Source organism: Oreochromis niloticus, linkage group LG13, assembly GCF_001858045.2.
Source record: "Oreochromis niloticus isolate F11D_XX linkage group LG13, O_niloticus_UMD_NMBU, whole genome shotgun sequence".
In the NCBI taxonomy this organism is placed as follows: Eukaryota; Metazoa; Chordata; class Actinopteri; order Cichliformes; family Cichlidae; genus Oreochromis; species Oreochromis niloticus.
Genome location: NC_031978.2, coordinates 23,577,583 through 23,594,167, shown reverse-complemented (window position 1 = coordinate 23,594,167; position 16,585 = coordinate 23,577,583). Strand labels below are relative to the sequence as shown.

At 43.9% G+C, this 16,585-nt stretch overlaps 1 long non-coding RNA gene across 3 annotated transcripts in view; it reads left to right on the top strand.

The window, feature by feature from the left end:
* LOC106097934 (uncharacterized) overlaps positions 1-16,585 on the top strand; it is a 66,430-nt gene that overhangs the window by 2,041 nt on the left and 47,804 nt on the right. Inside the window, exons 1-3 of one of the 3 annotated variants that reach the window (XR_003213408.1) lie at positions 57-441; positions 1,377-1,459; positions 4,102-6,698. This is a non-coding gene — a long non-coding RNA (uncharacterized LOC106097934). Of the gene's footprint in view, positions 1-56; positions 442-1,376; positions 1,460-4,101; positions 6,699-16,585 lie in introns of those variants that run through there. The other 2 variants (XR_003213407.1, XR_003213406.1) reach the window with 2 other exon arrangements.

Genomic DNA, 16,585 nt, shown 5'->3' with positions numbered 1-16,585 from the left:
GGATTACTGTGCTAAGCTTGCTGTAACAAAAGAAGTGGTGGAATATAAAGGTTGGAAAAATTATCTATTTTCAATCCCTTCTGCAATGCTTGCTAATGTGATTTATACAAGAACAGGTGTTTTTCTTCAGTTGACCTTATTACTGTAGCAGGGAGTATTAATTTACATCAATTCTGGGCTGAAACATGGTTTATACATCAAATGTAGAGCCTGAAACTAGCACTGCTGTTCTTAAAGGATTAGTTAAACATTTGGCTAATGCATTGAAGAATACATTGAAAGAGACAGGTCAGGAAGTGGTTAGATTAGCTCAAAGACTAAGAATAGCAACACTTATTCAGAAAAATCCTTGGTCATTGACAACAGTTCACAAATAGGTAATGGAAAAAGTTGTAGTGCGGGCTATCTGCATGTCTTGTGAGGGACTGTCTTGTGACTTTTGTAAGTATATGTCTATTTTGGACATAGAAAGCTAACCATACCTTCTGTTTTCATTTGCTATGCTAAGCTAAGTTAGCTGTCTACTGGCTACTGCGCCATGTTTACTAGTAGTCCTGTTTATTTCATTACTAAATAACTATTTTTTAAAAAGTCTTTTCTATTAATGTCAAACTATTCTTTCATTTATGCCTCTTAAGATAAATTTGCTATATTAAGGCAGTTTCACTTGTAAGAACTATGTTAAGCTATAATTAGCCTAGCATGTAGCACTAGTGGAAATACTGGAAATGTTTGGTTTAAAAATGACACCAACTAGCTGTGAATTTAGGAAATATTTGATTGCACTATTCTCACAAGGTCACATCACATGAACTAGAGTGTATTAATTTGTTGTTTTACATTATTGCTAAATATTGCAATATTATATGACAAACTCCTGAAAGAAGTTCTGGTGATTTTATATTTATAATGAAAGTGTTTTGTTTCCCTTTACAGGAAGAGGGAATAAATGACCTAAAATAACCTTTACTTTAGCAAAGTTTTGATATTTCAGCCGAAACATTGTACGACTTTGAAAAGTCACACATGGTGAAGATTTCCTTGCAATTTTAAACACCCCTTCCAGTTTTATGTAAATCAGATTATTAAATTAAGCCCCCACAATGAGCCGCCATCTGACTGGAGGATGATCCGTGACCTGCTTTGAATACAATACACAATGCAATTCAAGAGAAGGTTAAGAGTTACATAATTGTGCATTGCTTCCTAGGTTCCTAGATCCTACTACGTTTTAAACTCATTAAAATATGATCTGCCTTAATGGGTGCCATGCCTAGTGAATAATCAGCTGAGTGCACCATGATTCAAGAGATTGCATAACCTCTATATTTCATGAGACTTTGTTGGTGTTGCCTCATTCTTGTGTGTGTTTACAGGAGTGTATGAGGAATGCAGCTCTGAGTCAGCACAGAGGAACGCCGGTGAAAGCCAATATGAGACAGAGGATGGATTATATGAGGTGATGTTTTTAAAGGAAAGAGCTAAGCTTGAGCCCAGCATGGGCAGAAAGATTCTCAATGGATTACTTTCTCTTGTCATTATAGCTTTGTTTGATTGTTAAGAGGGTAGCTTTCTTTATTTGCAACATTTGAGTGAGTCTACTTCTTATATATTGTAAATCAGTGACAAATAATTGCTTTTGTACAAATAAGCATTTAAAGAGCCTGTTAATGCCCTCACTAGTAGTCTGATGAATTTCATTACGCAGCCATAAATGAGTTTGTCCCTTATAATGCTAATCTTGAGCTACGCAACATTAATTTAATCTGTGTTCGATGAGGCAGCTCGTAACTGATGCAGGTGGAGATCATTTCGAACAGTCGAAAGCTCCTGGAAAAAAACAAAAAGCTTGACCTTCAGTTCAGCTGGTATTTCCATTGCAAAGACTGAACCTTGATGCTTTTAGTTTGCTGAGCGAAAGTAACACATCAAACTTCCTTTTTCTGTTCTTCTGTTGTGACATAAAGGGACCGCTGCCATGAAATCGACTTGATCTCTCTCTGTAAATGTGATCTGTAAAATTAGGTCATACATTTACTGTATGTTCTGCTTTCTGGACTTTTGATAAAGGACTGTAATGATTTTTGTTCAGAAAAATGAGATATGTGACTAAATTAAATATATATCAATTTTCTTTGGATTATCCAGTGCACGGTCAGGGGTTGGGTGGTGGATCTAGAGCGATGGGAGGTTTACACCTTTATCAGGTCATCAGTCACTCTACGTGTTAAACATAGAGACAGATAAGCAAACTCACATTTACTGCTTCGGCCAATTTAGAATCTCCCGTTAAGCTCACTTGCATAGGCTGAGGATTGTGGGAAGAAGTTAGAGTACCTGTAGAAAACATGCAAACTCCACATAGAAAGAACCGAAGCTAGATTTAAACCCAGGACCTTCTTTAGCAAACTGGAAGTACCCACAGGACAGATGGAAAGAACTTGACTCTCGAGACTGTAAGCGCCAGACTACCATAGCCTCATTGAACACGAACACACGGAAAGCCCGCCGTCAACTCGCTGCCCCGAACATGACAAAATAGTGTTATGTCAGCACGCAGAGAAAGTGCAGTAAATTGGGAAGTAGAGAGGTACAAAGAGGTGTGGAGGGAGGGGTGTAGGGATATAAGGAGAGGAGGTGGGCTGGGGTGGTGGGGATTCAGGCTGTACCTGAGGCATGGAGGGGTACATCATTATTCAGAGCAGCGCTTTGATGTTGAGGCTGGGTGGATCTCAGGGAGCAGGCGAGAAGCAGTTCTAATTAAAACAGTAACAATGCAGCCCGAGTTGCCCCGCAGAAACGGGGGCTTTGAAGAGTCACTGAATGCCCCATTTAGAGCTGGCTGTCCACAGATAACACCAGATATTACGGTGACGGACTCTGAGGCCTCTGTCGCAAAATGTGTATTTTTCACCACAATTTATGAAACATTTCTCTCAGTGTGTGTGTGTGTGCACTATGAGTTCTCAGTGTCCTACTTTCTGGGTTCTTTGGTGGCGTTGTGGGCCTGACAGGAGTGACAGATTGAGATGGGCTGTGGGTATTCAGAGGCCGGGCAAAGACAGGAAAGCCTGGGGGATCTTGGTATGACAGGTAGACAGAGGAGAGACAGAACTTCATTACAGCTTCTGCAGAGGGGAGCTCTGAATATCAAATTAGGGCCCCAAATCAACACAAGAATAATATTAGTGCTTTTATTCTAATATGTTTAACCCCCCAACACACACACACACACAGACACACACACAAAATTCACCTACAACAAAGCCCAGTAAAGTACATTTTTTGTGCTTCCTGGCTTGTATAACACAGATTTCCCCTCGTCCACCAAGCATGTTTGTCTCCCTCCTCATATCTACTGAGACTTATTGCTCAAAAAGGCACAAGCGGGCTGTAGAGAGAGCCGAGTGATGCTCTGAGACAGTAGCAGTTCAAAGAGACTGTCTACACAGAAAGAAGGGTCTAATTTTATCTTGGAGACAGAGGAGCTCATGAAATAGCTCTCTGCCTGACTACAGCTCAATTATTCATCAACACAAGAAGTCTCTCAACTAAAAAGCCTGACACGTTATTCATTCCTCCCCTCTTCCTCTCCCTCTTCTCCCATGCTGTTTCATTCAGACACTAAACCAGCCACCCACACACACATAAACTCGAAGGTACACACCCTACCCTCGTCTTGAACCATGCAGTGCCCTCCAGAAAAGCAGGCGCGCTCTGGTGAGGATGAGTCAAAAATACGCTTAATGAATGGTATACGTTGTGGTGAGCGGTTCAGAAAGGTGAACTTTCACTTTGAAAATGAGAGTGAAAATCCTTTGTTGACTGTAAATAATGTTTGGTTTTGCCGGAACATTTTTTAAAGGAAACTCTCTGTGGAGGATCAAAACCAAACTCTGATTTTGGATGCTTTGGGCTCATGACTCAGTTTGTGTTTTGAACAACTTGCAGCTGGCGTCATCTCCAAACAGATGACAAGTCCTGTGACACCAAGCTGACTCCATCATAACTAGTTGTGTAAAAGGAGGAATTACAGAATAAAGTACAGTGTGTGCTGTTTCCAGCGACTCCATCTTTTTTCTTTTTCTTTTTTTTTTCCAGAGACCTTATGAGAGCTTGGACTGCCATAAATTTCCTGTTGCTACTGGAGCAGTGACACTCTGGAGGATACAGCCGAGCAGTATTTTCTTAGCTCGGTGACAGCCAATCAAGAGAAAGCCCATAAAACATATCACTTTTGTAATTTTTTTCCCGTCTGTGCTAAGTTGCAGCTTTAAAAATCCCACTGGGGTTCAAACCCGGCTTCCCTTCAGTTATTTGTTGGCTGCAGAAAGCAGTACCACTCCGATTCTCATTATTTAACGTGTTGCATCAGAAACCCATTGGGTGCTTCTGCACATAAGCTTCATCTGCCAATTTAGAAGCAACTTGTTAACCCTGACACGGATATAGTTCAGATTTCTGGTCAGTACAAGCAAGAGCTCATCCCGAGCGATATGCAGTCTGAACCTGTTGAATGTTTCTCATAAGTTTATGGTTTTGGAAGCTGCTGGGTGGCCTTATGTAAGAAACGCTACCTCAGGCAATCTAAGAGCGGATTTGTGCCTGCTGCGATAATGACCCGATTTTAAGACCCATCCAGACAAGCTGACAAATTGATGCCGAGGTTGTGTTTTTATGTTGACTAGCGACTATGAGACAAACACAGACAAACACATGGATCCGCCCGTCTGATGGACAGTGACAGTGACAAGATGTCTCTGGATTAATGGGTGATTTTAAGAGCTAATATTGAGCCTGCCAAGAACTAAAGAGGGTTTTTTGTGTGGAAATGTGTCTCTCACTACGCTAGATACATTTTATTTCTTTACAGCAACAGGCAACAAATCCAAGTGTGGGTGCATAAATCTGAAGGATCAATAGAGCAAATACAATAACCCATCCTTGGGATTATTGCTTGGCAATAAGTACTTCCCTGAACATTTTTCATTATGAAGACTGAGATTTATCATTGATTTCTCTGCCAAAACATGTAATGCAGCTGAACCTTGTGGCGTGTTTGCGTTAATGTGGACATCCTGGCTGGATTTAGTGTGGGCTAAGTCTATCTGTGACAGGCAGCAGGTGCTGTATATCACTTAGACGGGGAGATAACACTAGCTAAAGACAGTCGGGTTTAGTGCTGTTTGTAGATAAGGCCATAGAAGCTAACTTTAGCATCTGACATGAGATGAGAAAAGCTGTGATTGCAGGTGGCTTTGGCACATTGGCCGTGGAGATGGGAGTGATTTCTAAAACAAATCCTTTCCGGATATATGTCAGCTTTAGACTGGAGGTAAAATGTTGGAAAAACACTTATATTTGGCAATTTGCTAAAGTCCTCCCCCAAACAGCGATTGTAATAGCTTATCCTGGCTTAGTAACTGGGGTCAGAAGGTCTGCTGAGCTTTGGATTACTGTACTTGTTGAAGTTGTATGCATGGTATTTTTTGTTAGGTGGTCGATACCTTTCCAAAACCTGATTTTTACTGTGCATTTATTTGAAGAACACGTGCAATGTAAGTGACATACATGTTTCATTATGGAATTTTATTGCCTGCAGATAATATTAACTTTAATGAAGAGGGCAAAGTTGTTAGGAGCCAAATCTTTGGGTGGTTAGTTAGCAAAGACTTTCTTGGGATCACCAGAAACTCTATTTCTCCGTTTTCACTGTGCTGTTTACCACGGCACAACGGCAAAATCACAAGCAGTCCAGAGCAGGTTGTTTCTTCTGAAACAAACCCCAAATTCTCCAGTGCAAAACTGATCCTCACATGTTGTGTGTCCTTTGGCCTTGGATACTAGAGATTACTACAGTGCTTGTAAGTCAGATATGGCTAGAGACCCATATCCTTCATATCACCAAATGTTAGACTTTTTCAGAAGTCTTCAAACGCTGATGCTTGGTTTCTGTTCAGGTTTGGGGTCCACAGTGAAAGTCCAGCTTGAATCTAAACAGGACTTCCAAAAAGTGCACTAAAAGAAATGCAGCGCCGCCCAAGGAGACTACCCTGAAGATTTTTATGGGTGGACTTCTACACCTCACTGTAATGTGTTATGTTTTATCTTTCAAACCCAGGAGTGGTTTGTTATCATACTGTAATTGTGTAATAGGTAGCAGTAATTGAAACTGTATTGGTCCCACGTGTGAACAGAAAGCACACCAAACAGCAGAATCCAGGATTTAGCAAATGACCAGTTGAAAGACAGCCATTATCAGGGACGACATGGTCTTGACTCATGTCCCGTTTTAATCTTGTTAGAGTTACTTTGTGTGCAAATCCTGCTTTTTTTCCCCCGAAGTGGGATGTGATAGACTGCAGGACAGTTCAATGTTTCCTGGCTGCACGGAAACAAAAGGGCACCTCTGCTATTCTCAGCTCTAGGTCTCTATCGGCTCTCTGTCTGTCTGATGTCTGGCTGTCACGGCAGAAGTGGAAGACTCTGCCAACACCCTTCAGCCTCACAGCCACCTCCACCTACTAAACTATGTGTTCTACTTACAGGAAGATGTCATCTCAAGCACTAATGACATGATTTAGCCTCGCGGATATTAGTGTTTGCGCGTGTCGTAAAAAATTGCTTTGATGTCTCCCTCTCGTTTTCAGCGCTATAGGAGTTCATCCGGAGTTTTATTCCTCTGCAAGTTTGTTTTTCCTGTGTCGAATCTTATGTGATGGTTTGGCAAAAAAAAAAAAGCTCTCTGAGCAATGCATCATCCTTAGAAGCTAAGCTTGTCTGGCAAGCTATTTTTGCTGCAGGCCATGAAGGCAAGAAACTTCTTTTTTTTTTTGCTTGGTGAAATGAGCAAACCCAAAAGACACAGCATCAATTATTCACCCTCCCTCCTCCAGTCTGACATTCTGATTACGACTGGAGGTGGTTACAGGGTATCAGCAAGGTTGCAGAGTAGTCATGACAGGGGTTCAAACTCTAATATGTTCGCTGCCAAGAAATATGGGTCCGTATGATGCGTTAGCTGCCCGCAGGGCATCAGAACGAATGGTAATAATTCATCCTGAGAGAATGCAACCTATTTTTTGAGCCATTTCCCTTGACGGAAAGACAAGGAAATTACTAGTCTCCCTATTTGGTAAAGACATTAATGGTAATTTTGTTTCCCTACTTAAATTAGACGGTGCTGGACTGATTACTGGATGAAGCTGGATCTGGTTTGTGCACTTACTGTAAAGAACAGACAAACATACAGTGATAGACAAAAAGACACACAGATACTGATACTTGAAAGAGGGTGTTGGCGTTCTTTTGGTTTGATTACAGTTGAGGAGGTTTGTCATTGTCTGCCAAAATACTCTGTGTCTGCCAAAACAAGCAGCACAAAACTCCTGAGGGCTGGGCTTGGAAAGATACCAGTTACTGTGTATCTGTGCTTTTGGGCAAACCCAACAGAGTCATCTTTGTTTTGTTGGTGCGCAACATAAAAATACCATTGTACGGTAGTCACAGCGTTGCCGTGGTCTTTGTGTAACGCCGGAATATGATCCGGTGCAACAGCTGTTTATGAAAGGCGGAGAGTGAGCTCACTGTGCAGCCAAGGTGGTGCTGATTGAGTTATATAAAATCTATTTGCAGCCATCAGTGACAATAGCAGCCTCGGGCAACGGTTGAGCTCATCTACCATCCTGCTGCTCACAGAGTCATATTTATTTATTTTTTTGTTCCAAGGCTGGGCGAAACGGATCCACTTCCTGATGGCAAAACGGTAGAGCAGCGGGATCAGTCGGCTGCAAGTCTCTCCTTTGGTGTGGAAGTTGAACTGAAGTGTCGGTAGTCTTGGCAGTCCTGCAAAGAGAGAGGGGTGTGCTGTGAAAACTGGCATGTTGACGCTTTCATGCCACTGTCACGCTGTTCACAAGGTGCCCCGGAGGAGTGTCACAACGCATTCTTCTCACTTAGTAGAGCATGTCCCTGTCACACTCCGGGTTGCCGTAGTCAGACGGCATTCCTCTCCTGCCATCTGTCTCTGGTATTATAGTAGCATGCAGTAGTTATTCAGATTGCCTGGCTTTTATATGATCCGCTGCTACGTGCTTAACTGTGTCACGCTGAAGTCTGAATGCTGGATGTATGGGACTAATTAAGGGCATATTCGTGTGGCCAAAACATGCTTCATTACTGCACTAAATATTTGCGCAGGAAAATGCAAGTAACCTGGAATCTTCCGCATTTAAAATGCATCACAGGTCACATGAGTTCACTTCTGCAACTCTCAAACGGTTAATGGGTCTCGTTGACACTGAGGCGACAGTAACAAGCTGCAGCCCTCCTTGCCCCAGTTAAAAGTACTAGAATGCACAAAGAGGAACTCCTTATATAGTCGTTTATGTGTCAAACGACTACCCAACAGTCTTCCCCAAACTGGCACTGGTCGGTGTGACAGTGTTATTAGTACAACATTTGTCATGTTGTGGTTTCCTAACCAGCTCCCCTCCCCAACCCCCACCCTCCTGCCTTCCAACAGTCTGAAGATGTCGAGAAGGCACCACATGGTATGCTGCACACAGCACATGGTTTTGGTTACAACAGGCTGTATCCTAGTTCCCCCACCCCCGAGCCTGTTTGCACAGCTTCTTCAAGGCCAAATCACGAGCACAAACAGGGTGAAAAGTACGAAAATCCTGCGAATTTTTACGCTGGGTTTTAGAATGCGGTCACACAAACGTGGTTCTCGTGCATCTTCAGATGCTTGCAAACTCATGTGATTGCTGTTATGTGACTCACAGGAAGTGGGTAAAGGTGAGATTCAATTACCACACTATCATTATTTTCTGAATATAGCATGCTCTGATGATAATAGATAAATGAAAATGAAACCGATATAGACAAGTGTTCATTTGATGCCATGCAGACTACCAAGGAACTGCACTGCAGTTTGCATGAAACCAGTGTAGGCTTCACTTCATTTCACTTGTAAAGGCATGGAGTTATTTTTATTTATGGTGCAATCCCTCACCGTGCAAATAAACCTCCTGCTTTTTTTTTTTGTTGGGTCTGTTACAACTGCTGCAGCAGAATATTGGTTAGCTCCATACAGCTGAGATGAAAGTGAAGCATATATACAGCACCTAATTGCAATCAGGACTTAAAAGGCTGCAGCTCGGAGGAGATGGCGGAATATATGATGTGATGAGTGCATAAATCAGAGATAGAGAAAATGCATTATGCATAGTTCAGATAAAATGGACGTCATTTGTCTGCTTTCATTTGGAGTCCAGGCACTCGAGGCAATTTGACTGCAGTGTTTTTCCTCTTCAAAAGAGCTCCATTAGTTATTGGCAGAATAGCTGAGGACCGATAAAACACACCGACGTCCACCTTTACACCACGCTTCCTTGCCTCCACCACCCCATTACATTTCGGGGAACACTTCCTATTTCTGCACGAGCGCCGGTGTCTTCTGTGAGGCTTTTGGTCTTTAAAGTGAGCATTTGGGACTGTGAGCAAAGCGTTGAAAGGCTTTTTGGAAGGGAAAAAATACAATTTGATGTGTCACCTTGGAGATGGCAGTTGACAGCTGTTCCATGCACAAGCTGGGCTTAATTGGCGGGGAAATTAGCCTGACCTTGACTGTGGCGGCGGCGGCCGATGAGCTGCCGCTGCCTGCCACTTGAAATGACATTGTTGTAATTTTTGACAGCAGCGAGCAAACACTCTGAGCATTAATTATATGGAGGAATGTGGCTCGGCGCAACAGACGCACAATGAATACTTATGTAAGCTGTCGCTCCAGTCTCCATGGTAACCCGCAGCATTATAACACATGCCTCCTCCGATCTTCTCCCCTGAAGTGGGCTGTTTCCATGGAAACCAGGCAGCCGCCTTTGATGATGGCTCTCATGAAATGACACCCGCTGATAGCGCCGGCTCCTCCGAGTCTCCGAGATGGAGGATGGATGGGTGGGTGGGTGGGTGGACGGGTGGTGGTGGATGTTGCAGAGAAAAATATTACGGACAAAGAGAAAGACAGCCATTTCCCACAGAAACTGAATCATGTAACTGCATCTTTTTTCCCGGCTGGAGTGGTTTACCTGGCGCCAAAAGCAGGCAGTGACAGGAACATCGTGAACCAGATGAGGCGTAGCGGAAACGGCTCACAGCCACATCGGGCTGGCTGGCATGCTTCGCATCCCTCGTGTTGATTCATGTGTCATGAAAAAAGTGTCATCGAATTTTTTTGTGTGCCTTGACTGCACAAGTAGCCCGAGAGAAATTTTAAAGCGAGAGAGCGCTTCATGCACCACTATCTGCTGCACTCTTTTATCTATTTCTTCAAACAGATAAGTGTCAAAGTGTCAGAACACTTCCCTCCTTTGCTTCGCATTCAGGACTCTTGCACTGCAATCATATGGCGCCGGCAACATGACCTGTAGTTTTTGTTTTAGTTTAGGCCCTGTGTGTGTCAGCTTCTTGACCCTCCTTTCATATCGGAGCCCGTATCATGTCTAAGATCCTGTTGCGTCAGGAGCAAACTGTCTTGTGGTTAGAAGCAACTGTTATTCATCTGCGTTGTGCAACATCCTCCAATAACCAGATACCGTTCTTGCCAATCCTAACTGAAATTGGCTCTGCCTCCTGTTAGCTGCGCGAGCTGTGCAGCATGGGTTTTAGTAGGTGCAGTCTGGGTGTCGGTAGGCACATCTAACCTGAATGTGCCTCGCCTGTCTGTGGGCTGGATGGAGAAAATAGCTTTGGCAACGACAAGCAGATCAAAGTGATCAGACGAGTAATCCCCCATGAGTCAGAAGGGAACCAGCTGAGGGGGGAAGGGCGGTGTATATGCGTGTGCACGGGGAAGGCCAGGGCAGCTTTTTCTGCATCTTATTTCATCACTCTCCCTTATTCACACAGATAAACACAAACACGCACATACCCGTGGCGTCTATGTGCTCAAACGCACAAGGTCCGCCTCCAGTGTTTCAATTTGAGCTTCCTGTAAGGTGACTTTGATGTTAAAGGGTAGTTTCATTTTGACTGTCTCAGAAAATAACCTACTGAAGACTGTAATTTCCCCTTGTGAGGAAAGCCAGCTGTGGCACATTCAGCAACTACATACACCCTTCAGACGCATATCTAATAGCCCCAGTGGCCTTATGTTTGTGAAACTGAGATGCATCACTCTCACAAGGCAAATGATTTAACCGCAGTGACACAGACACTACCAGTTTGTGGTGACGTGTCATGATGAGGATCGTGTGTACAGCCCGGAGAGAGAATGAAGGCAAAAAAAAAAGAAAGGGAAAATGCACGAAAACAAAGCCGACGATGTATAAACGAGGACATTGAGCCGCTGAGGCAAAAGATGTGATTAAAGCTCAGCTGCGGATCTTGACCGCACACTCGTTATTCAGTCCGGCTTTCATTAAGGGCGTCTGGTGGAAGGCTGCACACGGCTCTGCCCTCTCCACTGATATGTCACTGATATTTAAGATGTCTGGCTTCTCCGGCGCTGAAATGATTATAAAGTTGTGAGGTTTTAATAGTGAGGCTGAGACACTTTCTAATGATTAAAAAAGAAGAAGAAGAAGCTTCCTGTGAGCCCTCTTTTATGCCTTTGTGTCTGGATTAGCTGGTAATAGAGAAATGTCATTAGCCAGTCGACTCACTGGGAATTTCACAGAGTGTGTATGTGTGCGTCTGTGTGTGTGAATGTGTGATTTCAGGTCTCAGCATTTTGTGGTAAGTGTTTTGATGCTCAGTATGACTCACATTTCCCTCAGTATATTGCGCTCAGTGGGTGTATTTGCCTTCCCTCAGCAACAGCTAGTCAGACAGTGAGGGCGGTTTAAAACACAGGTGCAAGTGAAAGTATTATCCAGGCAGTAGCAGAACCAGTCAGGGTAGGATGATGTTTGCTGGGGCTTTGTGCCAAAGAGGAAGTTATTCTGCTCTCGAAAGCATGGGTTGTGAAAATACAGTATACTCGCACAGATGGCCACGATGAGTCACGTCACAAGGCTTCCTCCTTTTCTGCTGGATAATCCTCATCAATTAGCTCCATTGTCAGCTGGCTTTTCACACTAGTGAAATTGATGCCTGAATGCTCGACAGCCGAGAATCTGGGCCTCTTTTCCCTTTAAACGGTGACTCACCCGTCGGGGAAGAAAAATCTTTTATTGTTGGAGCTTTTTCTCTTCAGTGACTTTGGATGATTTATTTACGAAGCCGGAGGCGCTCACAGCTAAACCCTCCCACTGTGTGTACTGTCATGGATAAAGCCCCAGTTGCATCACAGTGGTTTTTCATCAGTTAACACCAAAGACACACCCATAGGGGTATAAAAACCTGCACTTGTGGGAAAGACAGCGAACAGGTCCTTACCTGTCCTTGTCCCTCTTTTAGTGTTTGAATGAGGTTTTTGTTATCTCTGCGATTGCTTTCATGGTATCAGTGACAGGAAATGGATACAGCGACAGGAGCTTTTCTGAGGCAGATGTGCTACTGGAAACGTTATCCCTCTTCCCTAACACATACAAAGACGCACACACACACACAGCTAACAAAGAAAAGGAATGTCAGAGCTCAATGAACAAAGACTCAACTGCGAGACAGTATATCACTTCCTGTGTTAAACTTGACCTTTGAACCTAATGTGTTTTGATACCGCTGACAGGTGAGGAAGGAAAAAGGCCAAATGCAGATTAGATACTGCGTAAGGGCTTGAGGTTATAAAAGATTTCTCATGCCACCATTTCTTTGCACTGGTAAGATAAGAAGCAAGAGTCACCTCAGTTTTATTTCTATCAACATTAATTCCTTTTCTGGACTTTTGTGGGATCAGATGGTCCTTCCTTTACTTCAGGAAACTACTGAGCTTTACTGATGTATTTACAAAAATAATAGCTCAAATATATATGTAGATCAGGCATAACATTAAGACCGCCTGCCTAATTTTATGCAATGTGTATTGCATAAAACTGCACTGTGCATTCTGACACCTTTCCATCAGAACCAGCATTAGATTTTTGATAAATTGAGATACAGGCCTGTTGGATTCGATCACACGTGCATCTATGAGGCTTGGCCATCACAATTTGTCAAACTAGCTAAAATCCTTACAGACAAAATGTTTACTTGCTCCCTTGTATTTCCCTCCGACAGGTTAAGAGATAATCAGTGTTATTTACTTCAACTAAAAGACGCAGCTTGTAGTGATGAAACCAAAGAGAATAATCCTCCGTGTTGACAATAGGATTGACCAGAATTTACACAATGAACTTAAAGTTTTATTTAGTACAACCCAAAAGGAGTGACTGTGTCCATAAGCTCATCAGGAAAGTATTTTCTTAGGTCAGGGCCAAAGGCCGTTTTTCCATAGAATCCTACAGCACTGGAAGTGTTTTTGCAACCACGGCTGTTTTTGCAAACCCTGGTAGATTTTAAAAAGAAAGCTGGTTCATGGCACTTCCTCCCTGGCTTCACTTCACTTCTGGTAGGTTGGTATCAGCAAATATACAGAGCCAAATAATTTCCCCATTAGAAGATACCGGATGCTAAAGCAGAACTATACATTGGACCTTTCCATGGATACTAGAGGCATAAACAAACAGCTGATAACAACTTTCCATGCTGATGCAACCCTGGAATTATGTAAAGACTGGCACTGAAAACTCTTCTGCAACATGGCGAAACAGGTTTTTATGTAAAAACTCAAAATTCTATTTAAGTAAGAGCAAAATAGGCTTTTTGGGATCATATGCATGAAATGATTGGACCATAATTAATGTGGATGTCACTTTTAATGTCACAACTAGAGACTTTTTGACATATCTCTGCAAAAGCATGTATTGTCGGTGCTTCCTTTTTTTGCCCCCATGTACACACATGGATATAAAGAGAAAATGCTGAATAAGGATGAATAAATATTGTGGGGGGGCAAAGGGTTACAGTGTGGCCTCTCAACAGAACCTCTGGGAGGAAACTAGGTTTGGGAAGGGCAGCCCTGTTTTTCCACAGAAAAGTGCTGCAGCACTTCCTTTCACTTTGCTTGCATTCAGAGTACAGTACAGTCATTCAGGAGAGCGGTGTGCGTAATCCAGTGTGAGTTCTAGTCTGTCTCGGTGAGACACTGTAAAGGAATCTGCGAATGACACAAACGCATGTGTTGTTGTGGTGTGAACAACACTTGCATCATGATGTAGGTGTGTGACAGAGAGGAGCCTGGCTACACTTAGAAATGAGGACAGTGCATCTGTTCACTGCTGAAAGTGGGACAGCTTCAGTAACTTAATGTATATGTGGTGTCGGTCGGCGAACACAAAGTTTGTTTTTGAGCTAACCTCCTCTTCGTCGAGCTCGGTGCAAGAAGCCTTGCGAGTAATTTGCGGGGCAGTGGCACGATGTTTCTGTTGATTCAGGGGAAAATCCGTTTTACAACATATGCACCCAGCCAAGTGTCCAATTAGTGCTGTTAAAAAGAAGGGGGGAAAAAACCTCATCGAGGCAGAACTGGAATTACATTCTGTGAATTCTGGAGCCGCCCTTGCCAAGGTCTGACACAAGGGAATCAATGACTTCACCGAAATATCAAACTGTGTCATAAATTATAGTGTTTCATTGCCTCCAACCTTGATCCGCCGGAGTGAGGCAATTTCACCATCTTTGCTGCTGAAGATGAGCTGCGGCACTCCAGCTGCACTCCTGTGGATATTCAAATAATTGCCCTCTGCGCTATGTGTTAGAGAGAATGAATTTGAATAATGTATTGCAACAGGAGTGAGGCCACAAGGCCTCCGAGGTCATAAATTCTGCTGCTACATCAGCTCAGGCCATGAGAAAGGGAGGCACACAGGGTTGTTTATAAAATGCCCTTGGAAAAATGAGTCTAATCCCCAGCCAAACCGTAAGCCATGGGGAGAGCATTAGATAACCCACAAGCTGCAGAGTAATGAGAGTAATGAGGGAGATGGAGAAGCAGCGCCAGGACAGAGAGAATGCATCCATTTATTGGCTGTATGCTCTGATTGCCCAGACCATTTGAGACAAACTGGAGCCTGACACAGTGCCGGAGTCCATTTCGTCTGATCAGCAGCAATAAGCGCTTTCCACAGCCAGCGAGTGCTCCGGGCTGGGTGCAGCCCGTTCATCAAACGCATTGTGTAACCACTCAAATTATGTTTGTTTGTCTAGCATCAACATCAGGGATCCACTGTGACTGCAACCATCGCACGCAGACACACACAAGCTGACAGTCGAATGCGATGTATTAATATTGAAACGTCAATATTACGTCCTCTTAGACCACAAAAACAAGTCATTGTTGCCTGCTTGTCCCAACCCCCCAAAACACACACCCACTTCTGTTTTCACACTGCTACCAACTCTGTCACCTCGCTACGTCAATGCCAGCTGCATCGCAAGCCTCGCCGTGACACCTCTCGAACGCTCGGGGCACGCGCAAGTTTCACTCGCTGCCAACTTTCCTCGTTCGAAACGCGTTTTTCTAGATAGGCCAGATGAACGTATGAACATGTGGCGCTTGGGGTGAAAAACCATAAATATACTCCGTCACAAGAGGAACAAGAGCACATGCTGTTTACTCGCACACAAACAGCACGACAGGCCGGCCTACCAGGCCCAGAGTTCCCAACTCCCCTTGATCTCTCATTAGCAGCAAAAGCAGGTTTCCTCCTGTTCAGGCCCAAAAAATAAATAAAAAATGTGAGAGGTAGGGGGTTGTGTGTGTTCTTTGTTGGGGTAGGGGTATGGGAGTGCCCTGAAGGGTGCTTTTGCAGAGTGCAGGTGAGCTGCAGGGCTGGCTGGCTGGGTGACTGCAGCATTATTGCCTCCAGAAGGGTTCCTGTAAATGAGGGCTGTCTACCCACCCGCCCGCCTGCTTTACTCTGGCAGCCCACCCTATAAAGCCTGTGTGACGGAGCAGGTAATAAAGGGCCTGAACACAATGAGTCAGCACTTTAGCCTCCATTTAATTTCATCTGAATGCAGCGCTGACCCCCCTCCAACCCCATCCCTACCCCTTCTGTCTCCCCATACCTCCACTCCTCTTTCTCTCTCCTTCGCAGTAGACTTAACCCATTCCTGCCTCATGTGTCTGACTTAAATGGTAGCACGAGAGCGCTTTTAAACCCTCAGAGGAAGCCGTGTCATGTGTTATTGTTGTTGGAGTTTTTTTAAATACTTTGAATCACTGTCACCTCCTGAAAAATGCCAGTAAATCAGAGCAGTGCGCTTTGAATGCTTCCGTCCTTTATTTTTTTTTTGGTATGCTGGAGTTGGTGTTGGGAGACGAGGAGGTGTGTGTGTGTGTGTGAAAGGAGGGGGGGGGAGAAAATGTAGGCCACACATTCCTTTCCTAGGAGCTGTCTGAGCACAAGCAAACACCGCTGCTGCGCAATCAGACCAGGATTTCCGCCATTCCACATCACAGGCCCGGCTCTTCGACTTTTCCTCCCACTTCTCACGAACCCTCCTGGATCAGATATCCTCTGAGGCTCGTAGCTCCCGGTCTTGCACGATGTGCAAATTTCCCTGAAACAAATTCATCTGCTTCCTTGAAAATTTGTGC